Source organism: Oncorhynchus masou, chromosome 11 (assembly GCF_036934945.1).
Source record: "Oncorhynchus masou masou isolate Uvic2021 chromosome 11, UVic_Omas_1.1, whole genome shotgun sequence".
In the NCBI taxonomy this organism is placed as follows: Eukaryota; Metazoa; Chordata; class Actinopteri; order Salmoniformes; family Salmonidae; genus Oncorhynchus; species Oncorhynchus masou.
The window spans coordinates 39,682,722-39,699,485 of NC_088222.1; the positions used below are offsets into that span (position 1 = coordinate 39,682,722).

A 16,764-nucleotide genomic window follows, 5' to 3' on the forward strand; every position below is an offset into this window, starting at 1 on the left:
AAATCAAGACTGTTAGCTGTCTGAGCTAAAGCCTAGATATTAGCTCTGGGGACTAACTTCAAATGTCAGGCAATGCTACACATTTTGGTAGGCTAGCTCTGCGAACTAAGTGTTATACACAGGTACAACAAAACTATCTCAGACAGCACAGTGTCTTTGAGCCATCTGGGTACTTCTTCATATTGCTTGAGCCAGTGTTCATTCATGCCATCTGGTAGTTGTCAATTCTGCTTCAGCCTCACTGTGCCTCAAGCTACATACAGGAGGATTTCAATTCCCTAAATATTTAACTTTTGTTTGTTCAGAGCGAAGAATGATCTTCTACGTCTGCATTCTTTGTGTACATATGGTTTGATGTTTGTTTCCATGATTTGACTAAAGTGGAACGTCCTTTGCTTGACTGTCTGTCACAGGAAAGGAAACCATGTCGCAGTCTGCCAAGATTCTGTTTACTGACTCACTGGGACAAGAGATACTGGGCGGAAGGTCATAGCAGTATTTCAAGCACACCTTACCTGGAAGCATTGCAGGCCTGGGACAAATGTATGCAAAATGCTTTTTAATATGTCTGATGCACTTGACTTAGCTTGGCCAGCACAATGGAACCAATAGAACAGTCCCAAACTTGAAAACTCCACCTCTGACTCGCTTGCACTCCGGTCAAGCTTAATCAAGTGCACCACAAGTAATTAAAAGTACTGTATTTAACAAAGGTGCAGCAATGCCCTAATGTCAGATTACAATATATTATGTGATTCACAATTGAACTATCCATCTACCGAGACATTACTGGTGGGTGGATCTTTTCGGTGTGAAAGTGCTCTTTAGTTAAGCATTATATTCCTCTGGTGTCTCTCATGTTGACAATGGTGCAAATGATTATAGAGCATCTAAAAAAATATGTACAATTGATAAAAGTTTTTTGGGCACAAGCAATAAGTATAACTGTTCTCTGTGTTTTGGAGAAGGTAGGGATCAGAATGATTGAGGGTGTTCAATCAGAGGTGGGGCGAGGGGAAGAGGGGGAGGACAATGGAGAAGGGAGGACGGGGCCCTTCGTGCCTTTTGCGTTTCCCCTGACCCAGACTTGGGGGTCCATGTGTGTGTGTTTCTTTATATTATTTTTTAAAATCCTCCTTCTCTGCATTTTATGTCACTGAAAGAATGTCTGGGTGCTGAGGGGATTGAGCCTTTGCTCGTGGTGCAGCATTCTGAAATGAGAGAGGGGGGAAAAAGGGAAAGAGGGAAAGTTAGAGACTAAACCACAGAAATGTAAACATGTCTGGAGCTAAAATAACTTTGCTTTCATTGAAAACACCCCTCCGTCACAAACAGACTTCTGTGTTTTACACCCTGTCCAAAACGGTCACCAAAGGCCAGTTTGTTCTGCAGAAGGGTATTGTTTTACAAATAAAAACACAACAAGTATTTTCCTTTTGGAACCTTAAACCTTGAAAACAGAGTGCTGAAGTAGATATTACTAAAATAATCATTACTAAAGTGTGCTCTTGAGTAATATAAGATTTGTGATTATTACCATGACCTTTTCTGTTTTTCAATGTTTGACAAATACTTCTTTGTATCAATAATTGTGGTTATTTCAAAGACAAAAAACTTGCATGTCAATATGCATTAACATTTTGACACTTTTAACATTAAAGATGCACTATGCAGAAATCGCTCCACCATTTCCTGGTTGCAGAAATTCTAATTGTTTGCCTAATTTCAGTTTATGCAACAAAAATAAGCAAGTATAATGTAGAGAAACACTGTACCATCTAAACTGCTGTGAAATATCTTTTCCATAACCAAAAATATAAGCTGTTGTACAAAACCAAAAATAATAGATGTAAAAATGAAACTTAAGAATGGGAAGCATACAAATAGCTCACATAGAACATATCTACTGCATCTTAGACTTGCTTTCAATGAAAATGACAGATCTATAGCTCACATTTTTATGTGAATTTAGTCCGGTCACCCAAAAAGTTAAATTTTTTTTTAAACATTTTATTTAAAATGTAAGTCAATGTCATTAACATAAATTATTACAAATAATTTTGTGGTCATGTCCTATCATTGGGCCTTAGAATATATCTTGCTTATTGCTGTTGGTTATCACTTCTACTACATCTCTGCTCTAATGGACCTTATTGTTTTAAAAGGGAAGGAGACCTCTCTCACCAGGACCCGATGCTTGACCTCACACTGTGGGGGAACTCTTTAAGCCTAGAGAGTTGGCAATTTGACACAATTATGTTATCATTCAAGTCAATTAGCTCTTTCCAGAAACTGGTCAAGCACAAACCAATCTTTGTCTCCAACTCCACCAAAGAACATTGGTGGTCTAGGCACAAGAGCTGGCATTCTTCAAGGTTCTGAAGGGGTTCACTGTAGCCTACACATTCCCATCCACACCCTACCTACCTGTCAATACATGAAATTCCACTTTCACCGGTTGAATCAAAATAGTTTTACTATTTGATATGAATGAAGTAGTCACATGCCATAATTTTTTAACTATAGGCTTTTAATATATAGGCTACTTTATACTACAAATGCAGTATACATTTACACATACTAGAAAAGCATGCTCACTAAAACACATTTAGATTAAAAATCTGTTTTTTCAAAAGAGGTAGACGTGATAAATAACATTCAGAGATAACAAACAAAAAGTTATTGTGCGCTCTCTGTCTCTCTCTCGCTCACGCTTTCTCTCTCTCACGTGCGCACAGTGGTGTGTTGTGTATGACTTGCCTCCATTCTCCAATATCATAGTAGTAGATGCCGTTTGGCCGCATTGAACCAGCAGTTAGTTCATTGAGACAACAAAAAACTAAAACCTCGTTTTTTGTTTTTTCCCTCGGTGTGGCACCTTCTGTTTCCTTCACCGAAAACGATTCAACGTTTCACGACCAAACTGTAAGTCGAAGCGTTATTATCAAAACTTTTACAACTAAAAGTTGATGTATCGGTTTGTGCCTGTTTCTCCGTATCTGATCTGGACCGAGCAGCTTTATCTCAATTATAGTGTATTACATTATAATGTTTCTATCAAACTTTTTCAATGGAAAAGTTTGTAGTGAATTTTAGGAAGGGAGGGCATTGAGCATGTTCAATGATGATGCATTATGCCCCGAAGTGATGGTCCGCGAGTGACAGTTGACAGGTCAGATAGTTTGTTCGCTCCCTGATGAGTAGGCGAGCTACATTTATGGCAGACCTTTCAGTGAAACAATTGCAAAGAAACCAAAGGTCAATTAGAAACTATAATTTTATTTGATGAATTGTCATTAGTTCATAACATTACAAGTTTACAATTTCTGGAGCATTTTTAAGAATAAAGAAAGTTCTAAAGGAGATCAAATAAGTAGACTAAATAGGTTAGAATGACTTAAAATACAATGTGTTATTGTTCTCTTAAAAAGTCTACCATCCTGTATCAAAAACTTTCACATGAGAAGGTTGAATTTCAATTGAGTATGCTATGGATTTGTCACGTAGCCTACTATTATTGATGCAATACCGACAAAAGTTGTTGTGGATATGTGGTAATTGTGGGATATTAGTATTATCCTTAGTGGGGTTTGAGTCTAACATTTCATAGGACAAAACAACTATCTGACAATTAGACCTATGTGATGTTTGGATTTTTTTAAACTAAGCTGAATGCAACAACAAATTTATGGGGATTTTCATAGACTATTCTGAAATATTCCTGGAATATTGAGCAGCCAAGGCCAATTTACTCATTTATTAATCATAATGATTAGTTTACCATAGCTCTAGTTATGATCAATACTAGACTGCAACAAACTAACACAACTTACAACTGAAATTGTCTCCCTGTATAATATCAACAATGTGAATACTTGTTCACCACTGACTGCTAAATCAGGGTCACACAGAGGGATTCTTGGTAGACTTAAACAAATCTACTTTGAAACAAAAGTGTACACCTCACACACATGGTTATTGGCTTAAAAAAAGAAGACACCTGTACCATGTCAGGCATAGAGTTAAAATGTATTCCATTTTGAGGTTGCATCCAAATATTATACTTTATATACATCACAGAAGATTGAAATATATCAAAACTGTTTAACATCAAAACACCGGATTTTCATCTGTTTTTTAAAAAGTATTATTTATTAATTATGATATTATGAAAAATATGAATAACCTTCCACCCATGAGACTATAGATGGTGCTTTTGGTCATTGTCCACAGGACAGGGCTATGAGATGTCTCCCACGCTACCCACACATTTGTGAATAATTGCATTAATCAAGTGTGCAACATTATGTGCAATATGGTTTAGATGAGAAGCTCCTGTATAGTTTGATTTGCTATCATTATTTTGTTTGTCTATATACTATGGTATTTACGGTATGCTAATAGCTGCATTCACACATGAAGCAGCAATGTGGCAAAATACAAGGCTAGTGTAAACAGAGAAGTTGCAAATCTGAGGAAGAGAATCCACCTTAAGGAAATATACATAGCCTATGTCTTTCATTTATCAGTTAAATAATGAGTTATCAGTCCATCAGCTGCTTTTATAATGAGAACAGTACAGTACTGTCATAATTTTTGTAACTTAGCTTTCAGTGTAGAATCACAATTTATTATATCTATTTGTAATTAAATCTATGCAGTGATTTATAGAGTGGGCAGTGAAGTTTGACATGTGTATATACAGTATATTATAAAAACATCACATGCGACTCGTAATGAGACTAAGCAACTAGCCTATTAAAATGTTTATCTGACTCCATAAAGATAATTAAAATATACAGTACAAGCAAGCATTAGGCAATGAGTTGATGCTGACTAGCAAGAATTGGTCTGAGAATTGTCTATATCAAAGGCAGATATTTAATTAACATTATACAATGAATGATAACATTATACAAGGCATACACCTAAAGTTACAAGCATTACAACGCATACTTCTAGGCATATTATTTTTTTTTGTACCTTTATTTAACCAGGCAAGTCAGTTAAGAACAAATTCTTATTTTCAATGACGGCCTGGGAACAGTGGGTTAACTGCCTGTTCAGGGGCAGAATGAAAGATTTTGTACCTTGTCAGCTCGGGGGTTTGAACTCTCAACCTTCTGGTTACTAGACCAACACTCTAACCACTAGGCTACACTGCCAATAGGCTATGTCATTGTTTTTGAAAGAAAAGCACATTTTTGTCCATTAAAATAACTTCAAATTGATCAGAAATACAGTGTAGACATTGATAATGTTGTATATGACGATTGTAGCTGGAAACGGCAGATTTTTTTATGGAATATCTACATAAGCTTACAGAGGCCCATTAACAGCAACCATCACTCCTGTGTTCCAATGGCACGTTGTGTTAGCTAATCCAAGTTTATAATTTTAAAAGGCTAATTGATCATTAGAAAACCCCTTTCAATTATGTTAGCACAGTTGAAAACTGTTGTACTGATTAAAGAAGCAATAAAACTAGCCTTCTTTAGACTAGTTGAGTATCTGGAGAATCAGCACTGGCTCTAACCAGAATAGAAAAGGGAGTGCGTGGCCCCCTGTGCACAACTGAGCAAAAGGACAAGTACATTAGAGTGTCTAGTTTGAGAAACAAACGCCTCACAAGTCCTCAACTGGCAGCTTCATTAAATTATACCCACAAAACACCAGTCTCAATGTCAACAGTGAAGGGGCGACTCCATGATGCTGGCCTTCTAGGCAGAGTTGCAAAGCTAAAACCATATCTCAGACTGGCCAATAAAAGAAAAGATTAAGATGGGCAAAAGAACACAGACACTGGATAGAGGAACTCTGCCTAGAAGTCCAGCATCCCGGAGTCACCTCTTCACTGTTGATGTTGAGACTGGTGTTTTGCGGGTACTATTTAATGAAGCTGTCAGTTGAGGACTTGTGAGGCGTCTGTTTCTCAAACTTGACACTCTAATATACTTGTCCTTTTGCTCAGTTGTGCACCGGGGCCTTCCACTCCACTTTCTATTCTGGTTAGAGACAGTTTGCGCTGTTCTGTGAAGGGAGCAGTATACAGCGTTGTATGAGATCTTCAGTTTCTTGGCAATTTCTCTCATGGAATAGCCTTCATTTCTCAGAACAAGAATAGACTGATGAGTTTCAGAAGAAAGTTCCTTGTTTCTGGCCAGTTTGAGCCTGTAATTGAACTCACAAATGCTGATGCTCCAGATGTTCAACTAGTCTAAAGAAGGTAAGTTTTATTGCTTCTTTAATCAGTACAACAGTTTTCAGCTGTGCTAACATAATTACAAAAGGGTTTTCTAATGATCAATTAGCCTTTTAAAACGATAAACTTGGATTAGCTAACACAATGTGCCATTGGAACGCAGGAGTGATGGTTGCTGATAATGGGCCCCTGTACGCCCATGTAGATATGCCATTAAAATCTGCCGTTTCCAGCTACAATAGTCATTTACAACATTAACAGTGTCTACACTGTATTTGTGATCAATTTGAAGTTATTTTAATGGACAAAAAATGTGCTTTTATTTCAAAAACAAGGACATTTCTAAGTGACCCCAAACTTTTGAACGGTAGTGTAGATCCTAAGGTTAACTTAGAAGACAAAGCATGAACAAAGAGATGACTATTAGGCCAGAGGCCTAGAAGCCTAAGAAATGAGGATTGATCATACAACCTTCCTCCATGGACTGGAACCAGGATAAGCGAGCGAACAAAGGTATTTCATTCCATTTATAACATCTGAAGGTGCAACCTTTCAACCAAAAACCAACCACCACTGACCAATCAAACGATACCAATTTTACAATAACCTAAACACTGCCAGGCCCGATCTCCACAGGATGTCACAGCATTTAAAGGCTTGTGTGGGAGATCAGACTAATGTAAATAAGACAGAATTCCTGAGAAGACAATGAAAACCTTTGCATAATACAGTCATTCAGAGTCCACCCTGTACAGATACAAGTAACCATAGAGATAATACGTCCATATAGATAGCATCACAGTTATCCTCAGTGAACACGTTTCAGGGCGATATCAAACATGGATACTATATCATTATTCAGTCACATTAGTCAGTCCTCTAGATACTGTAACAGAGAGATACACAATGGTGACTAGTCCTTGGGCATTGTCCTTTGTGCTTTCCTTGTGTTCCTGGACCATTTGCATTTCTGCTCCAGGTGACAGAGAGCACATACATTATGGCCAAAGCTACATTTATAGAGATTATCAACTGTTTATAAGCCATTTATAACACAATAATGTATAGATATATACATTAATACATTTTTTAAAACGACTTTTGAACCAGTATAAACTATATAAGATATTTCCACAATATGATGTCTTAAAATTTCCTCCAATCAACTTTTTCTTCTCAAGGCTAGTAGTTAAGGCCCATTTATACCACATACCCATACACGTAACACACACAGCCACTAACACCCCAGACCATTCTGCATAATTAAATCATTTACTGCTGTTTTGTAAGCTTATGTCTTGGTGATTTATGTGGTGGGGATCACTTCTGCAACATCTGGTTTACTCCTTTATCGTATAAAAATGTAGATCACCATTCCAAAGGCAACATTTAACATTGGGTTGCCAGGTCTTTTCCGGCCCATGTGTCACGTCTTCTGAATTAGATTTTGGCGGAACATTTACCCAGTAGGCTCTTTGTTTCTGAGTGAAATAACTGATCCAATGATTCAACAAAGTGCATGTTCAAAAATATGACTTTGATTTAGTTTTTTTATTTACTCGTAATTCCAAAATTGGTTACTTATGGGTAATTCCACGGTAACGGAATTACGTTTGACTCAGTTTTTTTACTATAAATGTATGGCAAACAAAAAACATTGATTTCAAAGTTTAACAAACCATACAACTCTATACACACAGACTTATTTTAATAATTTATATCGAAAAATTTACAAAAACAAATTTAGTGGAAGAACTGTGCAGATGCTAACTTAGGTATCAGAATTCTATAAGAAGTCAAAAGAAAAATTACAGCTGAGCAAAGCTTGTGAAAGAAACGATCTGTAGAGGCTTATTTCCATAGCCTATTATTAGGAATGTGGGTACAACCTACCACCAACGCATAGAAGTCTAGGCCTAATAATAGAGGAAGATTAGGCAAAAATGCTAATTATTGAATAATTCTGGGGACAGCAAAGTTGCAGCCAGGCCCTTTATAATTTGGTCAATAGAGGGCGATACCATTATGTATCACAATGTTTTATGGGTACTTAGTCAAGATAGGACAAAGGTTGACATCGCCCAACTGTACTCAGTACTGTACTGTGTTGTACTGTATTGTACTGTACTATAATGTGCTCTACACACTGTAATGTGCTCTAAGTAGTGTACTGTACTGTGCTATCCAAACTTGTGAAACATACGTCTATAATAGGTTCAGATTTGGTCCAGTCTGGTCAAGACTAGGGTGGACTGACCAAATTTCAACAACTTTTCAACATCCATGGATATCAAATCAATTTTTTATTAGTCATGTGCGCCGAATACAACAGGTGTAGACATTATAGTGAAATGCTTACTTACTGACAGTGAGTCCCTAACCGACAGTGCAGTTTCAAAAAATACGGATAAGAATAACAGATAAAAGTAACAAGTAATTAAAGAGCAGCAGTAAAAAATAGCAATATATACAGGGGGGGTGCCAGTACAGAGTCAATGTGCGGGGGCACCGGTTAGTTGAAGTTAGAGGTCGACCGATTAATCTGGCCGATTAATTAGGGGCGATTTCAAGTTTTCCTAAAAATCGCAAATCTGTATTTTTGGGCGCCGATTTTGCCGATTTTTAAAATGTATTTATTATATATATATTTTGTTATATACCTTTATTTAACTAGGCAAGTCAGTTAAGAACACATTCTTATTTTCAATGACGGCCTAGGAACGGTGGGTTAACTGCCTTGTTCAGGGGCAGAACGACCTTGTCAGCTCGGGGGATCCAATCTTGCAGTTAACTAGTCCAACGCTCTAACCACCTGCCTCTCATTGCACTCCACGAGGAGCCTGCCTGTTACGCGAATGCAGTGGAAGCCAAGGTAAGTTGCTAGCTAGCATTAAACTTATCTGATAAAAAACAATCAAGCAATCATAATCACTAGTTATAACTACACATGGTTGATGATATTACTAGTTTATCTAGCGTGTCCTGCATTGCATATAATTGATGCAACACTGTGGGATGAGTTAACAAAAGCGCATTTGTGAAAAAAGCACAATCGTTGGACGACTGTACCTAACCATAAACACCAATGCCTCTCTTAAAACCTGTTGGAGATCGAGCTACTATTTTTCAACATTCTGTTAAAAATCGCACAACATTTCAATGTCCTGCTACTCATGCCAGGAATATAGTATATGCATATGATTAGTATGTGTGCATAGAAAACACTGAAGTTTCTAGAACTGGTTCAATTGTGTCTGTGACTATAACAGAACGAGTTCCGTGGTCAAAAACGCAAGAAAACCTGATCACAAAATCCACAAAGAAAAAATCTGGGTAGCCATTTGACTAGATGTTCAGGAGTCTTATGGCTTGGGGGTAGAAGCTGTTTAGAAGCCTCTTGGACCTAGACTTGGCGCTATATGGTACCGCTTGCCGTGTGGTAGCAGAGAGAACAGTCTATGACTAGAGTGGCTGAAGTCTTTGGCAATTTTTAGGGCCTTCCACTGACACCGCCTGGTATAGAGGTCCTGGATGGCAGGCAACTTGGCCACAGTGATGTACTGGTCCTTTCGCACTACCCTCTGTCGTGCCTTGCGGTTGGAGGCCAAGCAGTTGCCATACCAGGCAGTGATGCAACCAGTTAGGATGCTCTCGATGGTGCAGCTGTAGAACGTTTTGAGGATCTCAGGACCCATGCCAAATCTTTTCAGTCTGGAGGGGGGGGGGGGGAGGTTTTGTCGTGCTCACTTCACAACTGTCTTGGTGTGCTCGGACCATGTTAGTTTGTTGGTGATGTGGACATCAAGGAACTTGGAGCTCTCAACCTGCTCCACTACAGCCCCGTCGATGAGAATGGGGGAGTGCTCGGTCTTCTCTTTCCTGTAGTCCACAATCATCTCCTTTGTCTTGATCACGTTGAGGGAGAGGTTGTTGTCCTGGCACCACACAGCCAGCTCTCTGACCTCCTCCCTATAGGCTGTCTCGTTGTCTGTGTTGAGGATCAGCGTGGCGGGTGTGTTGTTACCTACCCTTACCACTGTGGGCGGCCCATCAGGAAGTCCAGGATCCAGTTGTAGAGGGAGGTGTTTAGTCCCAGCGTCCTAAGCTTATTGATGAGCTTTGAGGGCGCTATGGTGTTTAACGCTGCGCTCTAGTCTATAAATAGCATTCTCACATAGGTGTTCCTTTTGTCCAGGTGGGAAAGGGCAGCGTGGAGTGCAATAGAGACTGCATTATCTGTGGTTCTGTTGGGGCGGTATGCAAATTGGAGAGGGTCTAAGGTTTCTGGGATGATAGTGTTGATGTGAGCCATGACCAGCCTTTCAAAGCACTTCATGGCTACAGACATGAGTGCTACGGGGCGGTAGTCATTTAGGCAGGTTACCTTAGTGTTTTTGGGCACAGGCACTATGGTGGTCTGCTAAAATATGTTGGTATTACAAACTCGGACAGGGAGCGGTTGAAAATTTCAGTGAATTTTGCACGCCCAATTTTTCAGTTTTTGATTTGTTAAAAAAGTTTGAAATATCCAATAAATGTCGTTCCACTTCATGATTGTGTCCCACTTGTTGTTGATTCTTCACAAAAAAATACAGTTTTATATCTTTATGTTTGATGCCTGAAATGTGGCAAAAGGTCGCAAAGTTCAAGGGGGCCGAATACTTTCGCAAGGCACTGTAAGGTCCCACAGTTGACAGTGCATGTCAGAGCAAAAACCAAGCCATGAGGTTGGTGGAATTGTCCATAGAGCTCAGAGACAGGATTGTGTCGAGCCACAGATCTGGGGAAGGGTACCAAAACATTTCTGCGGCATTGAAGACCCCCAAGAACACAGTGGCCTCCATCATTCTTAAATTGAATACATTTGGAATCACCAAGACTCTTCCTAGAGTATGTGGAGATGGGATAACCTTCCAGAAGGACAACAATCTCTGCATCACTCCACCAATCAAGCCTTTATGATAGTGGCCAGACATAAGCCACTCCTCAGTAAAAGGCTCATGACAGCCCACTTGGAGTTTGACAAAAGGCAACTGAAGGACTCTCAGACAAATAGAAACAAGACTTTTCTCTTTGGCCTGAATGCCAAGCGTCACGTCTGGAGGATACCTGGCACCATCCCTACAGTGAAGCATGGTGGTGACAGCTTCATGCTGTGGGGATGTTTTTCAGTGGCAAAGACTGGGATAATAGTCAGGAACAAGGGAAAGATGAACGGAGCAAAGAACAAGAGAGATTCTTGATGAAAACCTGCTTCAGGGCTCTCAGGACCTCAGACTGGGGCAAAGGTTCACCTTCCAAAAGGACAATGACCCTAAGCACACAGCCAAGACAACACAAGAGTGGCTTCGGTACAAGTCTCAGAATGTCCTTGAGTGGCTCAGCCAGAGCCCTGACCGGAACGCGATCGAAAATCTCTGGAGACCTGAAAATAGCTGTGCAGCGACGCTCCCCATCCGACCTGACAGAGCTTGAGAGGATCTACAGAGAAAAATGGGAGAAACTCCCCAAATACAGGTGGGCCAAGCTTGTAGCATCATACCCAAGAAGACTCAAGGCTGTAATTGCTGCATAAGGTGCTTCAACAAAGTACTGAGTAAAAGGTCTGAATACTTATGTAAATGTAACGTTTCAGTTTATATTTTCTCATAAATTTGTAAAATTTCAAAAAACCTGTTTCTGCTTTGTCATTATGGGGTGTGGTGTCTAGATGAATGAGGGGGAAAAAACGATTTAATCCATTTTAGAATAAGGCTGTAATGTACTTTCCTATTGCATGTGTATGTAATAGAATAAACGTGTCAAAAACAAATGAAGACATGAATAAATGCATTTCTATAGCTTCCAAAATTTTGGAGTACCAAGATAGCTGCACAGGGGCTTCAATACAGCGCCCCCTGTCATTCATCCAGGATTTATACACATCATTGCTACCGCCCAGGGGTGGAATTAGGGAGAAATCACTCGAAAAACTCACCACTGTCGGAGCATCTGGCAGACAGCTTAAACAATTCAACCACTGCTTATGCCCCAGCCGCCACAGAAGCCTCGATATTGAGCAACACTTAATGAATGAGTGCGAAAAAGTATGTATGAAAAGTGTGAAAATGTATCCACTTACTGTAAGTCACTCTGGATAAGAGCATCTGCTAAAATGACTAAAATGTAAAAAATGTATGGTTGGACTGGTGATGGTGAGAAAGATGTGATGGGATTGCTGAGAGGTGTGGAGTCGCAATGTTTATTCATAGTTGCCTATGGGGCTGTATAGATTTATACAAGTCATATTGCACCACAACACCCAATCTATCAACCAGTCTAGCCCAGCTCTGTCCTCGCCTCAGCCACAGCCCTGTCTGGGCACACACAAGCTGTGGCATGTATGGGGAAAGGGAGGGTGCAGAGGACATGAGAGTGGCTCAAGAAGGTCCTCATACAGTATAAATACAGTAACGATAGTGTGTATACAAGTATTGAGGCTGTCCATGAGAATGCATTTTTTGTCAGGGTTGTTGGTTCAGTGTCAGAGAAAGAGAGATAGAGAAAAGCAAGAGAGAAAGAGAGACCCACTTTCTGTCATTTCCCCAAGTAGCCGACAGATTATATTTGATCTTCCTCTCTTCCTCTTCCATCTCAGGTATAGATGGACAATTGGGAAATATGATAGACAGACTTAGCCAGACAACGGTCAATTACAAAGACCAAAGCAAATACTGTAATGACCGGTTTACTGCAAACATTTTTTTGTCAATATTGAGATATGGAAATATTTCTTACAGTGTGTGTGTGTGTGTGTGTGTGTGTGTGTGTGTGTGTGTGTGTGTGTGTGTGTGTGTGTGTGTGTGTGTGCGTGTGCGTGTGCGTGTGCGCGCGAATGCGAATGTCCAAGCAAAAGAGAGTGAACTGAGGCACAGCAATGTCACAGAAAAAGTGCAATAGTATCTTCAGATTCACAGCCATAGGGTAGTACAGTGTGAATACATGTCTGTGTATCAGGGTAGCTGTGTGCATGTGCACATGTGCGTATACTTTTATGTGTGAAGTGAAGCGCAGCAGTGTCGCAGTCGGCCACTGTGACACAATAGAATGGATGCAGCTACCATATAAAAGCTGAGGAATGGTGCTGTAGACGGCCATAAAGGCCAGGCCTGGCTGAACCAGGGGGAAGGAATGAAGTGGTAAACCCCACACTTGGCCCTGCACAGACACAGCACAGGCCTGGCTGGCTGGCTAATTGAAAACGTGTGTGTATGTGTGTATATGTGTGTGTGTGTGTGTGTGTGTGTGTGTGTGTGTGTGTGTGTGTGTGTGTGTGTGTGTGTGTGTGTGTGTGTGTGTGTGTGTGTGTGTGTGTGTGTGTGTGAGTGAGTGTAAGTGCAGTGTGAGCCTGTTAAAGTATATGTGTATAAGTGCGAGCGAGACATTGCACAAGTATGAGTCTGTCTGCGCTCATGGCGATATGTCCACCAGTGCCTTAGCCACACCAACGTCACCTACCCCTCTACCCCAGCTTCACCATCCCCATGAACCAGGTCCAACATCTTTGTTTTTGTCGGCGAGCTGCAGTTTCTTCGCCCTGTGACTGCTAATTAAACCATCCCGTAAATATTCCATTATAGGTAGTAAAACTTAATTTTAGATTTCCTGCTCAGCACAGCGTTGCGTCTGATTGCTAGCACACTTGCAGGAGGGGGCCCAAGGGGTTACGAGGGGCAGTGGCTATAGTGTGGCGTGCACAGGGGCCATGGTAAACCTTGGTAAAGAAGGGCTTTACGGGCCGCCTCTCGCCCGTTAAAGGCCTTTTATCACGTGGTAAACCTGCTCTCTGCTGGTCCACACTACTGTACACTAGAGCCTACTGCTCAACTCAATAACCACAGGAACAGTAACAGCAAAGAAGGTCACGTTAATGATGAGGGGGTCACACTAATGACAGAACTTACTGTCACTTTAATGACAAGAGTGGTTGATGTCAATAGTTTACAACCCAAAACCAACCCGTTTACCTTATCTTGAATCAGCTGCTGTGAAGGTATTGTTACTTTGGTCCTGTTCTTCACCAATGGTAAGGTGTTAACCTGAGGAGTTTGTAATTTGAACAACTTGGTTAGCATAATCATCACCCTTCTCATAGTGGAAGACTCTAGTCTCCATGAGACAAAGAAGCAAAATACACTGCTCAAAAAAATAAAGGGAACACTAAAATAACACATCCTAGATCTGAATGAATGAAATATTCTTATTAAATACTTTTTTCTTTACATAGTTGAATGTGCTGACAACAAAATCACACAAAAATTATCAATTGAAATCAAATTTATCAATCCATGGAGGTCTGGATTTGGAGTCACACTCAAAATTAAAGTGGAAAACCACACTACAGGCTGATCCAACTTTGATGTAATGTCCTTAAAACAAGTCAAAATGAGGCTCAGTAGTATGTGTGGCCTCCACATGCCTGTATGACCTCCCTACAACACCTGGGCATGCTCCTGATGAGGTGGCGGATGGTCTCCTGAGGGATCTCCTCCCAGACCTGGACTAAAGCATCCGCCAACTCCTGGACAGTCTGTGGTGCAACGTGGCGTTGGTGGATGGAGCGAGACATGATGTCCCAGATGTGCTCAATTGGATTCAGGTCTGGGGTACGGGCGGGCCAGTCCATAGCATCAATGCCTTCCTCTTGCAGGAACTGCTGACACACTCCAGCCACATGAGGTCTAGCATTGTCTTGCATTGGGAGGAACCCAGGGCCAATCAGCATATGGTCTCACAAGGGGTCTGAGGATCTCATCTCGGTACCTAATGGCAGTCAGGCTACCTCTGGCGAGCACATGGAGGGCTGTGCGGCCCCCCAAAGAAATGCCACCCCACACCATGACTGACCCACCGCCAAACCGGTCATGCTGGAGGATGTTGCAGGCAGCAGAACGTTCTCCACGGCGTCTCCAGACTCTGTCACGTTTGTCACGTGCTCAGTGTGAACCTGCTTTCATCTGTGAAGAGCACAGGGCGCCAGTGGCGGATTTGCCAATCTTGGTGTTCTCTGGCAAATGCCAAACGTCCTGCACAGTGTTGGGCTGTAAGCACAACCCCCACCTGTGGACGTCGGGCTCTAATACCACCCTCATGGAGTCTGTTTCTGACCGTTTGAGCAGACACATGCACATTTGTGGCCTGCTGGAGGTCATTTTGCAGGGCTCTGGCATTGCTCCTCCTTGCACAAAGGCGGAGGTAGCGGTCCTGCTGCTGGGTTGTTGCCCTCCTACGGCCTCCTCCACGTCTCCTGATGTACTGGCCTGTCTCCTGGTAGCGCCTCCATGCTCTGGACACTACGCTGACAGACACAGCAAACCTTCTTGCCACAGCTCGCATTGATATTCCATCCTGGATGAGCTGCACTACCTGAGCCACTTGTGTGGGTTGTAGACTCCGTCTCATGCTACCACTAGAGTGAATGCACCGCCAGCATTCAAAAGTGACCAAAACATCAGCCAGGAAGCATAGGAACTGAGAAGTGGTCTGTGGTCCCCACCTGCAGAACCACTCCTTTATTGGGGGTGTCTTGCTAATTGCCTATAATTTCCACCTGTTGTCTATTCCATTTGCACAACAGCATGTGAAATTTATTGTCAATCAGTGTTGCTTCCTAAGTGGACAGTTTGATTTCACAGAAGTGTGATTGACTTGGAGTTACATTGTGTTGTTTAAGTGTTCCCTTTATTTTTTTGAGCAGTGTATATCAATGCTGGGACCACAGTTAAAATTACGAATTGCTTGTAATGATGTAGACTATTCAAGCTACTCAGGGATATTCAGATACATTCATACAGTATACTGTAGTATTACACAACATAGAGATCAATTTGGTTTCCACTCTGATGGAAAATGCACAAAGATGATATAATGTAGAAGTGAATGAAAGTCCAGTCAGATATGAGTCATCTACTTTGCTGGACTAGAGTGAGTGAGTCAGAGAGAGCTCACCCAACCTGCAAGTAATCACCTCCTTTCACAGCTGGGGGTCTCTATCTCTCTCAATTTAATTAAATTAAATTAAGGGCTTTACTGGCATGGGAAACATATGTTAACATTGCCAAAGCAAGTGTAGTAGATAATAAACAAAAGTGAAATAAACAATAAAAAGTAATAGTAAACATTACACTCACAGAAGTTCCAAAAGAATAAAGATATTTCAAATATCATATTATGTCTATGTACAGTGTTGTAACAATATACAAATAGTTAAAGTACAAAAGGGAAAATAAATAAATATGGCTTGTATTTACAATGGTGTTTGGTCTTCACTGGTTGCCCTTTTCTTGTGGCAACAGGTCACAAATCTTGCTGCTGTGATGGCACGTGGTATTTCACCCAGTAGATATGGAAGTTTATCAAAATTGTTTTTGTTTTATTTAAATTCTTTGTGGGTCTGTGTAATCTGAGGAAAATATGTGTCTCTAATATGGTCATACATTTGGCAGGAGGTTAGGAAGCACGGCTCAGTTTCCACCTCATTTTGTGGGCAGTGAGCACATAGCCTGTCTTCTCTTGAGAGCCAG

At 40.9% G+C, this 16,764-nt stretch overlaps 1 protein-coding gene across 4 annotated transcripts in view; it reads left to right on the top strand.

Annotated features, from left to right (window-relative positions):
- The first annotated feature begins 2,803 nt into the window (after window positions 1–2,803).
- Window positions 2,804–16,764, top strand: part of LOC135548688 (transcriptional regulator Erg-like) — a 116,660-nt gene continuing 102,699 nt past the window's right edge. For 3 of the 4 annotated variants that reach the window (XR_010456873.1, XM_064978521.1, XM_064978523.1), the window contains exon 1: window positions 2,805–2,925. The gene's annotated coding sequence lies outside the window, so the exon portion shown is untranslated. Of the gene's footprint in view, window positions 2,926–16,764 lie in introns of all 4 variants that reach the window. The other variant, XM_064978524.1, reaches the window with a different exon arrangement.